The 16,714-nt window shown below is 66.8% G+C and overlaps 5 non-coding genes across 5 annotated transcripts; all 5 read right to left on the bottom strand.

Moving 5' to 3' along the window:
• Nucleotides 1-698: 698 nt before the first annotated feature.
• On the bottom strand, nt 699-817 carry LOC143273547 (5S ribosomal RNA). Its single transcript, XR_013051729.1, has one exon. It is a non-coding gene; the product is annotated as a 5S ribosomal RNA (ribosomal RNA).
• A 3,294-nt stretch (nt 818-4,111) lies between these two features.
• Nucleotides 4,112-4,230, bottom strand: LOC143273548 (5S ribosomal RNA). Its single transcript, XR_013051730.1, has one exon. It is a non-coding gene; the product is annotated as a 5S ribosomal RNA (ribosomal RNA).
• Nucleotides 4,231-7,531: 3,301 nt separating this feature from the next.
• LOC143273549 (5S ribosomal RNA) lies at nt 7,532-7,650 on the bottom strand. The gene has a single exon (XR_013051731.1). It is a non-coding gene; the product is annotated as a 5S ribosomal RNA (ribosomal RNA).
• Nucleotides 7,651-10,940: 3,290 nt separating this feature from the next.
• On the bottom strand, nt 10,941-11,059 carry LOC143273550 (5S ribosomal RNA). Its single transcript, XR_013051732.1, has one exon. It is a non-coding gene; the product is annotated as a 5S ribosomal RNA (ribosomal RNA).
• A 3,292-nt stretch (nt 11,060-14,351) lies between these two features.
• LOC143273551 (5S ribosomal RNA) lies at nt 14,352-14,470 on the bottom strand. Its single transcript, XR_013051733.1, has one exon. It is a non-coding gene; the product is annotated as a 5S ribosomal RNA (ribosomal RNA).
• Nucleotides 14,471-16,714: the final 2,244 nt, after the last annotated feature.

Below are 16,714 nucleotides of genomic sequence, written 5' to 3' on the forward strand. Positions count from 1 at the left end.
AAAACATTCAATGATGCAGGAATGAGGCTACACAGGCACACAGGATGACAATGCGGCCGACCTGAACACACACACACACACACACACACACACACACACACACACACGGGCCTACTCACCTATGCACGCACCCAAAGTTAACACACTCAGGGAGGCAGGAAGGCAGGCAGGCAGGCCCGTAGGCACGCCCCTGGGCACCACCACCCTATCCCGTGGGGGCTCCTAGTGGGGGAGGTGGGCGTGGTGGAGGGCTCGGGTGGGAGCCTGGTTCCTCTGGGACTGCTTCCAAGCGGTGGGCTGTGTGGAGGTGGTGGGCGGATCTGTCCCCCCACCCCATCCCCGTGCCGGGACCCGGAGTGTCCTCCTCCCAGACCCCCGCCTGTGGAGCCAGGCAGGCAGCCAGGTGCGATGGAGCCCCGGTTGTTGGAGGGCAAGGCTAGCCTGGGCTGCCTGTCAGGCGAGACCTGCCTCTCTCATGTGAATCTTAGCTTCTTCTGGGGTCCTGGGATCCCCACTCGGGTGTTTCCCCCGGTGGGTTGGCAGCGTGCCTGAGGGCTGCGATGGCCGGGCGAATTGGCAGCCTTGCGGGCGAAGGGGAGGGGGAGGGGGAGGCGGAGGGGTCCCGGGGCCCGCCCCATGGGGGCCCGCGGCCGCAAAGGGCCTGCCTTTCAAAGGCCAAAAGGGGCAAGGGCAAAAAAAGCCTACAGCACCCGGTATTCCCAGGCGGTCTCCCATCCAAGTACTAACCAGGCCCGACCCTGCTTAGCTTCCGAGATCAGACGAGATCGGGCGCGTTCAGGGTGGTATGGCCGTAGACGACGGCGCCCGGTCCGCGGAGCCTCAAGAGCCTCACCTCCGCCGCTGCCCTCAGCAGCTCACCCACCCACCCGCCGCCCCGGAGCCCGGCTCGCGCCCCACCCTGAACGCGACGGCACGCCAGCGAGGCCCTCCTCAGCCCTCTGCCCGCGTCCGTGGCCCGTGGTCCGTGGCCCGCAGCGGGGGCCCAGGGCCGGCAGTGGCCAGCGTTTCCCCGGGACCTTCTCCTCTCCCGGTCCTGCTTCATCGGCCGGCGGCACTCTCCCACCGGGCACACCCGGCGGGCCCCTGGCACCTTGGCTCGCCCGCAAGCCTGCTCCTCCCTCTCCCTGGGCCTCGGGCCGGTCCGGTGTGCACGCGCCCGCACCTCCCGCTCCCCCGCTCGGCTTTCCACGGCTGCGGGCGCTGAAGCCTCAGGACCTTCTTCCTTCCAGGGCAGGGGCTGCCTTGGCTCCGCGACTCGCCCCACCCGTTGCCAGGTAGCCAGCCCCTGGTCTTTGGGGCAGGCAGGTTGGAGCCCTCCTCTGACCTGCAGGCCATTTCTGTGCCTTTGGGGGTCCTGGTGGGGAGGTGGAGGTGGGGGGGTGGGGAGTGGGGGTGAGGGTGGCAGGAGGGGTTCGTGGCCCTGCCCGGGCTGCGCTCTGCCACTTTCTTTCCTGGCTTCCCGGGGAGGGGAGGTGCCCAGGGAGGCGCAGGCAAGGCGGCCGGATCCTTCGGGTGGGTCATCCACCCGTCCAGACAGGGTGCTCACCCTCCTGACGGTGCTGCCCCGAGGTGGTGCCTGGACGGATGGGGTGCTCGCACCGACTGTCATCTCTCACCTTGGGGAACTGTCGGCTTCTCCTCCTCCTCCTCCTCCCCCGTTGCTCCTTCCTACTCCTCTTCCTCCTCTCCCCAGGAGACACAGACAGACACAGACAGACAGACACACACACAAACACACACACACACACACACACACGCATGCACAAACACACACGCGCACACACACACACATGCACGCCCATTCACACACCCTTCCCTACCTCCTGGATGGACCTTGGTTCCCTCTCTGGAACTTGGAATGCCAGCTCGTGGGCTCCAGGTTCTGCCCCCACCCCCGCCCCACCCCCACGGAGAACCCGTCCATCCATTCCTCCGTGGCAGAAGCCTCCCTCCCCGGGAAGCGGCGGGGGCGGCGGGGGCGGCGGGGGCGGCGGCGGCGGGGGCCGCGGCGGCGATGATGAGCCGCCCCGCTCAGCCCGCCCGCCCGGGAGAAGGGAGAATGTCTCGCTGGAAGGCGAGCAAGATGATCCTGCGCCCATGGGTCCCAGCGAACTTGGAACTTGGGTCTTGGCGCTCTGCGCGTGCACGGTGGGGGCAGAGGCGGGTCCCGTCCGGGCCAGGCGTCTCTTGGGCTATCTATCCTCGGTCCCACCCGGCCAGCGGGCCTCCTCCCACCTTGCCTGTGGAGAGGACTGTCCTCTGGAGAGTCCCGGACGAGGAAGGAAGCGTGTGTCTAGGCCCCAACTCCTCGGTTACATCTTCCCTTGCCAATGGATGAGACAGCTCGGGCAGGGCCCTGCAGCCACAAAGTCTGTCTGTCTGTCTGTCTGTCTGTCTTCACTGGATGGAGCGAGCACCCGTGCTCTAGCAAGGAGGGACGGCCGCACAGCCAAGCCAGAGCGTACAAAACCAGAGGCACAAACATGCGCACACTCGTGCACACATCCACACCCAGACACGGAGCCCGAGCCTCGCCACACACACATAAACGGGCAAGGATGTCCAGGGCAGGTTGGAACACGGGGCTCTTTGTCGCTCAGCTCCGTGGACGTTGGGGGTAGAGGCGGGTCACGGGGCCAGAATTCTCTTCCTGCCACCCGGCCACCCGGCCACCCGGCCACGCACCCATCCAAAGCTGCCTCCATCAAGGAAGAGCCAAGGGTCTGAGCGGGCGCGACGAAGGTCGCGCGGCTGGACCGGACTGTGTGCCGGGGGTCTGATGGCCTCTCAAACCCCAGCACGGACCCCTCCGCTCTGGGGGACCTGCTTCCGCGACAGACAGAGAATTCCCGAGAATTCCCGCACCGCCGGCGCCTCAGTGGGACAGCGCCTGACCTGTGACTTCCTCTTGCCCTGGGACCACTAGGTTCCAGGTCGGGCCCATCTTGGACCCGGGTGCTCTGCTCGGCCACCGCACTACTGACTGACTCCTCTACTGGCCTGCGCCCAGGCCTTGGCCCCTCGGGTCGGGCTCGGGAAGCAACCAACTGTGGCTCTCTGGCATCCCATCCCACCGGCGACACGCGCAGCCACACCCACGGACACGTCGCAGCCCCCTAGGGCACCGCTTCACGTGGACTCACACTCATGCACGCACACACGTAGACCTCCACACACACGCTCGCCCACACGGAAACACACTCGGCATGTGTGCCCCCGCACACGCACGCACGCACGCAAGCACGCACGCGCACACACACAGACACCCACGCACGAGCCAGGGTGCCTGCAGGCACAGAGGCCCGCGTGCGTGTGCGCCCGCAGGAACACACACACACACACACACACACACACACACACATACACGTGCGTGAGATACCCCCCCCCAACACACAAAACATTCAATGATGCAGGAATGAGGCTACACAGGCACACAGGATGACAATGCGGCCGACCTGAACACACACACACACACACACACACACACACACACACACACGGGCCTACTCACCTATGCACGCACCCAAAGTTAACACACTCAGGGAGGCAGGAAGGCAGGCAGGCAGGCCCGTAGGCACGCCCCTGGGCACCACCACCCTATCCCGTGGGGGCTCCTAGTGGGGGAGGTGGGCGTGGTGGAGGGCTCGGGTGGGAGCCTGGTTCCTCTGGGACTGCTTCCAAGCGGTGGGCTGTGTGGAGGTGGTGGGCGGATCTGTCCCCCCACCCCATCCCCGTGCCGGGACCCGGAGTGTCCTCCTCCCAGACCCCCGCCTGTGGAGCCAGGCAGGCAGCCAGGTGCGATGGAGCCCCGGTTGTTGGAGGGCAAGGCTAGCCTGGGCTGCCTGTCAGGCGAGACCTGCCTCTCTCATGTGAATCTTAGCTTCTTCTGGGGTCCTGGGATCCCCACTCGGGTGTTTCCCCCGGTGGGTTGGCAGCGTGCCTGAGGGCTGCGATGGCCGGGCGAATTGGCAGCCTTGCGGGCGAAGGGGAGGGGGAGGGGGAGGCGGAGGGGTCCCGGGGCCCGCCCCATGGGGGCCCGCGGCCGCAAAGGGCCTGCCTTTCAAAGGCCAAAAGGGGCAAAGGCAAAAAAAGCCTACAGCACCCGGTATTCCCAGGCGGTCTCCCATCCAAGTACTAACCAGGCCCGACCCTGCTTAGCTTCCGAGATCAGACGAGATCGGGCGCGTTCAGGGTGGTATGGCCGTAGACGACGGCGCCCGGTCCGCGGAGCCTCAAGAGCCTCACCTCCGCCGCTGCCCTCAGCAGCTCACCCACCCACCCGCCGCCCCGGAGCCCGGCTCGCGCCCCACCCTGAACGCGACGGCACGCCAGCGAGGCCCTCCTCAGCCCTCTGCCCGCGTCCGTGGCCCGTGGTCCGTGGCCCGCAGCGGGGGCCCAGGGCCGGCAGTGGCCAGCGTTTCCCCGGGACCTTCTCCTCTCCCGGTCCTGCTTCATCGGCCGGCGGCACTCTCCCACCGGGCACACCCGGCGGGCCCCTGGCACCTTGGCTCGCCCGCAAGCCTGCTCCTCCCTCTCCCTGGGCCTCGGGCCGGTCCGGTGTGCACGCGCCCGCACCTCCCGCTCCCCCGCTCGGCTTTCCACGGCTGCGGGCGCTGAAGCCTCAGGACCTTCTTCCTTCCAGGGCAGGGGCTGCCTTGGCTCCGCGACTCGCCCCACCCGTTGCCAGGTAGCCAGCCCCTGGTCTTTGGGGCAGGCAGGTTGGAGCCCTCCTCTGACCTGCAGGCCATTTCTGTGCCTTTGGGGGTCCTGGTGGGGAGGTGGAGGTGGGGGGGTGGGGAGTGGGGGTGAGGGTGGCAGGAGGGGTTCGTGGCCCTGCCCGGGCTGCGCTCTGCCACTTTCTTTCCTGGCTTCCCGGGGAGGGGAGGTGCCCAGGGAGGCGCAGGCAAGGCGGCCGGATCCTTCGGGTGGGTCATCCACCCGTCCAGACAGGGTGCTCACCCTCCTGACGGTGCTGCCCCGAGGTGGTGCCTGGACGGATGGGGTGCTCGCACCGACTGTCATCTCTCACCTTGGGGAACTGTCGGCTTCTCCTCCTCCTCCTCCTCCCCCGTTGCTCCTTCCTACTCCTCTTCCTCCTCTCCCCAGGAGACACAGACAGACACAGACAGACAGACACACACACAAACACACACACACACACACACACACACGCATGCACAAACACACACGCGCACACACACACACATGCACGCCCATTCACACACCCTTCCCTACCTCCTGGATGGACCTTGGTTCCCTCTCTGGAACTTGGAATGCCAGCTCGTGGGCTCCAGGTTCTGCCCCCACCCCCGCCCCACCCCCACGGAGAACCCGTCCATCCATTCCTCCGTGGCAGAAGCCTCCCTCCCCGGGAAGCGGCGGGGGCGGCGGGGGCGGCGGCGGCGGCGGCGGCGGCGGCGGCGGGGGCCGCGGCGGCGATGATGAGCCGCCCCGCTCAGCCCGCCCGGGAGAAGGGAGAATGTCTCGCTGGAAGGCGCGCAAGATGATCCTGCGCCCATGGGTTTCAGCGAACTTGGAACTTGGGTCTTGGCGCTCTGCGCGTGCACGGTGGGGGCAGAGGCGGGTCCCGTCCGGGCCAGGCGTCTCTTGGGCTATCTATCCTCGGTCCCACCCGGCCAGCGGGCCTCCTCCCACCTTGCCTGTGGAGAGGACTGTCCTCTGGAGAGTCCCGGACGAGGAAGGAAGCGTGTGTCTAGGCCCCAACTCCTCGGTTACATCTTCCCTTGCCAATGGATGAGACAGCTCGGGCAGGGCCCTGCAGCCACAAAGTCTGTCTGTCTGTCTGTCTGTCTGTCTGTCTTCACTGGATGGAGCGAGCACCCGTGCTCTAGCAAGGAGGGACGGCCGCACAGCCAAGCCAGAGCGTACAAAACCAGAGGCACAAACATGCGCACACTCGTGCACACATCCACACCCAGACACGGAGCCCGAGCCTCGCCACACACACATAAACGGGCAAGGATGTCCAGGGCAGGTTGGAACACGGGGCTCTTTGTCGCTCAGCTCCGTGGACGTTGGGGGTAGAGGCGGGTCACGGGGCCAGAATTCTCTTCCTGCCACCTGGCCACCCGGCCACCCGGCCACGCACCCATCCAAAGCTGCCTCCATCAAGGAAGAGCCAAGGGTCTGAGCGGGCGCGACGAAGGTCGCGCGGCTGGACCGGACTGTGTGCCGGGGGTCTGATGGCCTCTCAAACCCCAGCACGGACCCCTCCGCTCTGGGGGACCTGCTTCCGCGACAGACAGAGAATTCCCGAGAATTCCCGCACCGCCGGCGCCTCAGTGGGACAGCGCCTGACCTGTGACTTCCTCTTGCCCTGGGACCACTAGGTTCCAGGTCGGGCCCATCTTGGACCCGGGTGCTCTGCTCGGCCACCGCACTACTGACTGACTCCTCTACTGGCCTGCGCCCAGGCCTTGGCCCCTCGGGTCGGGCTCGGGAAGCAACCAACTGTGGCTCTCTGGCATCCCATCCCACCGGCGACACGCGCAGCCACACCCACGGACACGTCGCAGCCCCCTAGGGCACCGCTTCACGTGGACTCACACTCATGCACGCACACACGTAGACCTCCACACACACGCTCGCCCACACGGAAACACACTCGGCATGTGTGCCCCCGCACACGCACGCACGCACGCAAGCACGCACGCGCACACACACAGACACCCACGCACGAGCCAGGGTGCCTGCAGGCACAGAGGCCCGCGTGCGTGTGCGCCCGCAGGAACACACACACACACACACACACACACATACACGTGCGTGAGATACCCCCCCCCAACACACAAAACATTCAATGATGCAGGAATGAGGCTACACAGGCACACAGGATGACAATGCGGCCGACCTGAACACACACACACACACACACACACACACACACACACACACACACGGGCCTACTCACCTATGCACGCACCCAAAGTTAACACACTCAGGGAGGCAGGAAGGCAGGCAGGCAGGCCCGTAGGCACGCCCCTGGGCACCACCACCCTATCCCGTGGGGGCTCCTAGTGGGGGAGGTGGGCGTGGTGGAGGGCTCGGGTGGGAGCCTGGTTCCTCTGGGACTGCTTCCAAGCGGTGGGCTGTGTGGAGGTGGTGGGCGGATCTGTCCCCCCACCCCATCCCCGTGCCGGGACCCGGAGTGTCCTCCTCCCAGACCCCCGCCTGTGGAGCCAGGCAGGCAGCCAGGTGCGATGGAGCCCCGGTTGTTGGAGGGCAAGGCTAGCCTGGGCTGCCTGTCAGGCGAGACCTGCCTCTCTCATGTGAATCTTAGCTTCTTCTGGGGTCCTGGGATCCCCACTCGGGTGTTTCCCCCGGTGGGTTGGCAGCGTGCCTGAGGGCTGCGATGGCCGGGCGAATTGGCAGCCTTGCGGGCGAAGGGGAGGGGGAGGGGGAGGCGGAGGGGTCCCGGGGCCCGCCCCATGGGGGCCCGCGGCCGCAAAGGGCCTGCCTTTCAAAGGCCAAAAGGGGCAAAGGCAAAAAAAGCCTACAGCACCCGGTATTCCCAGGCGGTCTCCCATCCAAGTACTAACCAGGCCCGACCCTGCTTAGCTTCCGAGATCAGACGAGATCGGGCGCGTTCAGGGTGGTATGGCCGTAGACGACGGCGCCCGGTCCGCGGAGCCTCAAGAGCCTCACCTCCGCCGCTGCCCTCAGCAGCTCACCCACCCACCCGCCGCCCCGGAGCCCGGCTCGCGCCCCACCCTGAACGCGACGGCACGCCAGCGAGGCCCTCCTCAGCCCTCTGCCCGCCTCCGTGGCCCGTGGTCCGTGGCCCGCAGCGGGGGCCCAGGGCCGGCAGTGGCCAGCGTTTCCCCGGGACCTTCTCCTCTCCCGGTCCTGCTTCATCGGCCGGCGGCACTCTCCCACCGGGCACACCCGGCGGGTCCCTGGCACCTTGGCTCGCCCGCAAGCCTGCTCCTCCCTCTCCCTGGGCCTCGGGCCGGTCCGGTGTGCACGCGCCCGCACCTCCCGCTCCCCCGCTCGGCTTTCCACGGCTGCGGGCGCTGAAGCCTCAGGACCTTCTTCCTTCCAGGGCAGGGGCTGCCTTGGCTCCGCGACTCGCCCCACCCGTTGCCAGGTAGCCAGCCCCTGGTCTTTGGGGCAGGCAGGTTGGAGCCCTCCTCTGACCTGCAGGCCATTTCTGTGCCTTTGGGGGTCCTGGTGGGGAGGTGGAGGTGGGGGGGTGGGGAGTGGGGGTGAGGGTGGCAGGAGGGGTTCGTGGCCCTGCCCGGGCTGCGCTCTGCCACTTTCTTTCCTGGCTTCCCGGGGAGGGGAGGTGCCCAGGGAGGCGCAGGCAAGGCGGCCGGATCCTTCGGGTGGGTCATCCACCCGTCCAGACAGGGTGCTCACCCTCCTGACGGTGCTGCCCCGAGGTGGTGCCTGGACGGATGGGGTGCTCGCACCGACTGTCATCTCTCACCTTGGGGAACTGTCGGCTTCTCCTCCTCCTCCTCCTCCCCCGTTGCTCCTTCCTACTCCTCTTCCTCCTCTCCCCAGGAGACACAGACAGACACAGACAGACAGACACACACACAAACACACACACACACACACACACGCATGCACAAACACACACGCGCACACACACACACATGCACGCCCATTCACACACCCTTCCCTACCTCCTGGATGGACCTTGGTTCCCTCTCTGGAACTTGGAATGCCAGCTCGTGGGCTCCAGGTTCTGCCCCCACCCCCGCCCCACCCCCACGGAGAACCCGTCCATCCATTCCTCCGTGGCAGAAGCCTCCCTCCCCGGGAAGCGGCGGGGGCGGCGGGGGCGGCGGCGGCGGCGGGGGCGGCGGCGGAGGCGATGATGATGAGCCGCCCCGCTCAGCCCGCCCGCCCGGGAGAAGGGAGAATGTCTCGCTGGAAGGCGAGCAAGATGATCCTGCGCCCATGGGTCCCAGCGAACTTGGAACTTGGGTCTTGGCGCTCTGCGCGTGCACGGTGGGGGCAGAGGCGGGTCCCGTCCGGGCCAGGCGTCTCTTGGGCTATCTATCCTCGGTCCCACCCGGCCAGCGGGCCTCCTCCCACCTTGCCTGTGGAGAGTACTGTCCTCTGGAGAGTCCCGGACGAGGAAGGAAGCGTGTGTCTAGGCCCCAACTCCTCGGTTACATCTTCCCTTGCCAATGGATGAGACAGCTCGGGCAGGGCCCTGCAGCCACAAAGTCTGTCTGTCTGTCTGTCTGTCTGTCTTCACTGGATGGAGCGAGCACCCGTGCTCTAGCAAGGAGGGACGGCCGCACAGCCAAGCCAGAGCGTACAAAACCAGAGGCACAAACATGCGCACACTCGTGCACACATCCACACCCAGACACGGAGCCCGAGCCTCGCCACACACACATAAACGGGCAAGGATGTCCAGGGCAGGTTGGAACACGGGGCTCTTTGTCGCTCAGCTCCGTGGACGTTGGGGGTAGAGGCGGGTCACGGGGCCAGAATTCTCTTCCTGCCACCTGGCCACCCGGCCACCCGGCCACGCACCCATCCAAAGCTGCCTCCATCAAGGAAGAGCCAAGGGTCTGAGCGGGCGCGACGAAGGTCGCGCGGCTGGACCGGACTGTGTGCCGGGGGTCTGATGGCCTCTCAAACCCCAGCACGGACCCCTCCGCTCTGGGGGACCTGCTTCCGCGACAGACAGAGAATTCCCGAGAATTCCCGCACCGCCGGCGCCTCAGTGGGACAGCGCCTGACCTGTGACTTCCTCTTGCCCTGGGACCACTAGGTTCCAGGTCGGGCCCATCTTGGACCCGGGTGCTCTGCTCGGCCACCGCACTACTGACTGACTCCTCTACTGGCCTGCGCCCAGGCCTTGGCCCCTCGGGTCGGGCTCGGGAAGCAACCAACTGTGGCTCTCTGGCATCCCATCCCACCGGCGACACGCGCAGCCACACCCACGGACACGTCGCAGCCCCCTAGGGCACCGCTTCACGTGGACTCACACTCATGCACGCACACACGTAGACCTCCACACACACGCTCGCCCACACGGAAACACACTCGGCATGTGTGCCCCCGCACACGCACGCACGCACGCAAGCACGCACGCGCACACACACAGACACCCACGCACGAGCCAGGGTGCCTGCAGGCACAGAGGCCCGCGTGCGTGTGCGCCCGCAGGAACACACACACACACACACACACACACATACACGTGCGTGAGATACCCCCCCCCAACACACAAAACATTCAATGATGCAGGAATGAGGCTACACAGGCACACAGGATGACAATGCGGCCGACCTGAACACACACACACACACACACACACACACACACACACACACACACACGGGCCTACTCACCTATGCACGCACCCAAAGTTAACACACTCAGGGAGGCAGGAAGGCAGGCAGGCAGGCCCGTAGGCACGCCCCTGGGCACCACCACCCTATCCCGTGGGGGCTCCTAGTGGGGGAGGTGGGCGTGGTGGAGGGCTCGGGTGGGAGCCTGGTTCCTCTGGGACTGCTTCCAAGCGGTGGGCTGTGTGGAGGTGGTGGGCGGATCTGTCCCCCCACCCCATCCCCGTGCCGGGACCCGGAGTGTCCTCCTCCCAGACCCCCGCCTGTGGAGCCAGGCAGGCAGCCAGGTGCGATGGAGCCCCGGTTGTTGGAGGGCAAGGCTAGCCTGGGCTGCCTGTCAGGCGAGACCTGCCTCTCTCATGTGAATCTTAGCTTCTTCTGGGGTCCTGGGATCCCCACTCGGGTGTTTCCCCCGGTGGGTTGGCAGCGTGCCTGAGGGCTGCGATGGCCGGGCGAATTGGCAGCCTTGCGGGCGAAGGGGAGGGGGAGGGGGAGGCGGAGGGGTCCCGGGGCCCGCCCCATGGGGGCCCGCGGCCGCAAAGGGCCTGCCTTTCAAAGGCCAAAAGGGGCAAAGGCAAAAAAAGCCTACAGCACCCGGTATTCCCAGGCGGTCTCCCATCCAAGTACTAACCAGGCCCGACCCTGCTTAGCTTCCGAGATCAGACGAGATCGGGCGCGTTCAGGGTGGTATGGCCGTAGACGACGGCGCCCGGTCCGCGGAGCCTCAAGAGCCTCACCTCCGCCGCTGCCCTCAGCAGCTCACCCACCCACCCGCCGCCCCGGAGCCCGGCTCGCGCCCCACCCTGAACGCGACGGCACGCCAGCGAGGCCCTCCTCAGCCCTCTGCCCGCGTCCGTGGCCCGTGGTCCGTGGCCCGCAGCGGGGGCCCAGGGCCGGCAGTGGCCAGCGTTTCCCCGGGACCTTCTCCTCTCCCGGTCCTGCTTCATCGGCCGGCGGCACTCTCCCACCGGGCACACCCGGCGGGTCCCTGGCACCTTGGCTCGCCCGCAAGCCTGCTCCTCCCTCTCCCTGGGCCTCGGGCCGGTCCGGTGTGCACGCGCCCGCACCTCCCGCTCCCCCGCTCGGCTTTCCACGGCTGCGGGCGCTGAAGCCTCAGGACCTTCTTCCTTCCAGGGCAGGGGCTGCCTTGGCTCCGCGACTCGCCCCACCCGTTGCCAGGTAGCCAGCCCCTGGTCTTTGGGGCAGGCAGGTTGGAGCCCTCCTCTGACCTGCAGGCCATTTCTGTGCCTTTGGGGGTCCTGGTGGGGAGGTGGAGGTGGGGGGGTGGGGAGTGGGGGTGAGGGTGGCAGGAGGGGTTCGTGGCCCTGCCCGGGCTGCGCTCTGCCACTTTCTTTCCTGGCTTCCCGGGGAGGGGAGGTGCCCAGGGAGGCGCAGGCAAGGCGGCCGGATCCTTCGGGTGGGTCATCCACCCGTCCAGACAGGGTGCTCACCCTCCTGACGGTGCTGCCCCGAGGTGGTGCCTGGACGGATGGGGTGCTCGCACCGACTGTCATCTCTCACCTTGGGGAACTGTCGGCTTCTCCTCCTCCTCCTCCTCCCCCGTTGCTCCTTCCTACTCCTCTTCCTCCTCTCCCCAGGAGACACAGACAGACACAGACAGACAGACACACACACAAACACACACACACACACACACACGCATGCACAAACACACACGCGCACACACACACACATGCACGCCCATTCACACACCCTTCCCTACCTCCTGGATGGACCTTGGTTCCCTCTCTGGAACTTGGAATGCCAGCTCGTGGGCTCCAGGTTCTGCCCCCACCCCCGCCCCACCCCCACGGAGAACCCGTCCATCCATTCCTCCGTGGCAGAAGCCTCCCTCCCCGGGAAGCGGCGGGGGCGGCGGGGGCGGCGGCGGCGGCGGGGGCGGCGGCGGAGGCGATGATGATGAGCCGCCCCGCTCAGCCCGCCCGCCCGGGAGAAGGGAGAATGTCTCGCTGGAAGGCGAGCAAGATGATCCTGCGCCCATGGGTCCCAGCGAACTTGGAACTTGGGTCTTGGCGCTCTGCGCGTGCACGGTGGGGGCAGAGGCGGGTCCCGTCCGGGCCAGGCGTCTCTTGGGCTATCTATCCTCGGTCCCACCCGGCCAGCGGGCCTCCTCCCACCTTGCCTGTGGAGAGTACTGTCCTCTGGAGAGTCCCGGACGAGGAAGGAAGCGTGTGTCTAGGCCCCAACTCCTCGGTTACATCTTCCCTTGCCAATGGATGAGACAGCTCGGGCAGGGCCCTGCAGCCACAAAGTCTGTCTGTCTGTCTGTCTGTCTGTCTTCACTGGATGGAGCGAGCACCCGTGCTCTAGCAAGGAGGGACGGCCGCACAGCCAAGCCAGAGCGTACAAAACCAGAGGCACAAACATGCGCACACTCGTGCACACATCCACACCCAGACACGGAGCCCGAGCCTCGCCACACACACATAAACGGGCAAGGATGTCCAGGGCAGGTTGGAACACGGGGCTCTTTGTCGCTCAGCTCCGTGGACGTTGGGGGTAGAGGCGGGTCACGGGGCCAGAATTCTCTTCCTGCCACCTGGCCACCCGGCCACCCGGCCACGCACCCATCCAAAGCTGCCTCCATCAAGGAAGAGCCAAGGGTCTGAGCGGGCGCGACGAAGGTCGCGCGGCTGGACCGGACTGTGTGCCGGGGGTCTGATGGCCTCTCAAACCCCAGCACGGACCCCTCCGCTCTGGGGGACCTGCTTCCGCGACAGACAGAGAATTCCCGAGAATTCCCGCACCGCCGGCGCCTCAGTGGGACAGCGCCTGACCTGTGACTTCCTCTTGCCCTGGGACCACTAGGTTCCAGGTCGGGCCCATCTTGGACCCGGGTGCTCTGCTCGGCCACCGCACTACTGACTGACTCCTCTACTGGCCTGCGCCCAGGCCTTGGCCCCTCGGGTCGGGCTCGGGAAGCAACCAACTGTGGCTCTCTGGCATCCCATCCCACCGGCGACACGCGCAGCCACACCCACGGACACGTCGCAGCCCCCTAGGGCACCGCTTCACGTGGACTCACACTCATGCACGCACACACGTAGACCTCCACACACACGCTCGCCCACACGGAAACACACTCGGCATGTGTGCCCCCGCACACGCACGCACGCACGCAAGCACGCACGCGCACACACACAGACACCCACGCACGAGCCAGGGTGCCTGCAGGCACAGAGGCCCGCGTGCGTGTGCGCCCGCAGGAACACACACACACACACACACACACATACACGTGCGTGAGATACCCCCCCCCAACACACAAAACATTCAATGATGCAGGAATGAGGCTACACAGGCACACAGGATGACAATGCGGCCGACCTGAACACACACACACACACACACACACACACACACACACACACACACACACACGGGCCTACTCACCTATGCACGCACCCAAAGTTAACACACTCAGGGAGGCAGGAAGGCAGGCAGGCAGGCCCGTAGGCACGCCCCTGGGCACCACCACCCTATCCCGTGGGGGCTCCTAGTGGGGGAGGTGGGCGTGGTGGAGGGCTCGGGTGGGAGCCTGGTTCCTCTGGGACTGCTTCCAAGCGGTGGGCTGTGTGGAGGTGGTGGGCGGATCTGTCCCCCCACCCCATCCCCGTGCCGGGACCCGGAGTGTCCTCCTCCCAGACCCCCGCCTGTGGAGCCAGGCAGGCAGCCAGGTGCGATGGAGCCCCGGTTGTTGGAGGGCAAGGCTAGCCTGGGCTGCCTGTCAGGCGAGACCTGCCTCTCTCATGTGAATCTTAGCTTCTTCTGGGGTCCTGGGATCCCCACTCGGGTGTTTCCCCCGGTGGGTTGGCAGCGTGCCTGAGGGCTGCGATGGCCGGGCGAATTGGCAGCCTTGCGGGCGAAGGGGAGGGGGAGGGGGAGGCGGAGGGGTCCCGGGGCCCGCCCCATGGGGGCCCGCGGCCGCAAAGGGCCTGCCTTTCAAAGGCCAAAAGGGGCAAAGGCAAAAAAAGCCTACAGCACCCGGTATTCCCAGGCGGTCTCCCATCCAAGTACTAACCAGGCCCGACCCTGCTTAGCTTCCGAGATCAGACGAGATCGGGCGCGTTCAGGGTGGTATGGCCGTAGACGACGGCGCCCGGTCCGCGGAGCCTCAAGAGCCTCACCTCCGCCGCTGCCCTCAGCAGCTCACCCACCCACCCGCCGCCCCGGAGCCCGGCTCGCGCCCCACCCTGAACGCGACGGCACGCCAGCGAGGCCCTCCTCAGCCCTCTGCCCGCGTCCGTGGCCCGTGGTCCGTGGCCCGCAGCGGGGGCCCAGGGCCGGCAGTGGCCAGCGTTTCCCCGGGACCTTCTCCTCTCCCGGTCCTGCTTCATCGGCCGGCGGCACTCTCCCACCGGGCACACCCGGCGGGTCCCTGGCACCTTGGCTCGCCCGCAAGCCTGCTCCTCCCTCTCCCTGGGCCTCGGGCCGGTCCGGTGTGCACGCGCCCGCACCTCCCGCTCCCCCGCTCGGCTTTCCACGGCTGCGGGCGCTGAAGCCTCAGGACCTTCTTCCTTCCAGGGCAGGGGCTGCCTTGGCTCCGCGACTCGCCCCACCCGTTGCCAGGTAGCCAGCCCCTGGTCTTTGGGGCAGGCAGGTTGGAGCCCTCCTCTGACCTGCAGGCCATTTCTGTGCCTTTGGGGGTCCTGGTGGGGAGGTGGAGGTGGGGGGGTGGGGAGTGGGGGTGAGGGTGGCAGGAGGGGTTCGTGGCCCTGCCCGGGCTGCGCTCTGCCACTTTCTTTCCTGGCTTCCCGGGGAGGGGAGGTGCCCAGGGAGGCGCAGGCAAGGCGGCCGGATCCTTCGGGTGGGTCATCCACCCGTCCAGACAGGGTGCTCACCCTCCTGACGGTGCTGCCCCGAGGTGGTGCCTGGACGGATGGGGTGCTCGCACCGACTGTCATCTCTCACCTTGGGGAACTGTCGGCTTCTCCTCCTCCTCCTCCTCCCCCGTTGCTCCTTCCTACTCCTCTTCCTCCTCTCCCCAGGAGACACAGACAGACACAGACAGACAGACACACACACAAACACACACACACACACACACACGCATGCACAAACACACACGCGCACACACACACACATGCACGCCCATTCACACACCCTTCCCTACCTCCTGGATGGACCTTGGTTCCCTCTCTGGAACTTGGAATGCCAGCTCGTGGGCTCCAGGTTCTGCCCCCACCCCCGCCCCACCCCCACGGAGAACCCGTCCATCCATTCCTCCGTGGCAGAAGCCTCCCTCCCCGGGAAGCGGCGGGGGCGGCGGGGGCGGCGGCGGCGGCGGGGGCGGCGGCGGAGGCGATGATGATGAGCCGCCCCGCTCAGCCCGCCCGCCCGGGAGAAGGGAGAATGTCTCGCTGGAAGGCGAGCAAGATGATCCTGCGCCCATGGGTCCCAGCGAACTTGGAACTTGGGTCTTGGCGCTCTGCGCGTGCACGGTGGGGGCAGAGGCGGGTCCCGTCCGGGCCAGGCGTCTCTTGGGCTATCTATCCTCGGTCCCACCCGGCCAGCGGGCCTCCTCCCACCTTGCCTGTGGAGAGTACTGTCCTCTGGAGAGTCCCGGACGAGGAAGGAAGCGTGTGTCTAGGCCCCAACTCCTCGGTTACATCTTCCCTTGCCAATGGATGAGACAGCTCGGGCAGGGCCCTGCAGCCACAAAGTCTGTCTGTCTGTCTGTCTGTCTGTCTTCACTGGATGGAGCGAGCACCCGTGCTCTAGCAAGGAGGGACGGCCGCACAGCCAAGCCAGAGCGTACAAAACCAGAGGCACAAACATGCGCACACTCGTGCACACATCCACACCCAGACACGGAGCCCGAGCCTCGCCACACACACATAAACGGGCAAGGATGTCCAGGGCAGGTTGGAACACGGGGCTCTTTGTCGCTCAGCTCCGTGGACGTTGGGGGTAGAGGCGGGTCACGGGGCCAGAATTCTCTTCCTGCCACCTGGCCACCCGGCCACCCGGCCACGCACCCATCCAAAGCTGCCTCCATCAAGGAAGAGCCAAGGGTCTGAGCGGGCGCGACGAAGGTCGCGCGGCTGGACCGGACTGTGTGCCGGGGGTCTGATGGCCTCTCAAACCCCAGCACGGACCCCTCCGCTCTGGGGGACCTGCTTCCGCGACAGACAGAGAATTCCCGAGAATTCCCGCACCGCCGGCGCCTCAGTGGGACAGCGCCTGACCTGTGACTTCCTCTTGCCCTGGGACCACTAGGTTCCAGGTCGGGCCCATCTTGGACCCGGGTGCTCTGCTCGGCCACCGCACTACTGACTGACTCCTCTACTGGCCTGCGCCCAGGCCTTGGCCCCTCGGGTCGGGCTCGGGAAGCA

The sequence above is a fragment of the Peromyscus maniculatus genome, chromosome 5, assembly GCF_049852395.1.
Source record: "Peromyscus maniculatus bairdii isolate BWxNUB_F1_BW_parent chromosome 5, HU_Pman_BW_mat_3.1, whole genome shotgun sequence".
NCBI lineage: Eukaryota > Metazoa > Chordata > Mammalia > Rodentia > Cricetidae > Peromyscus > Peromyscus maniculatus.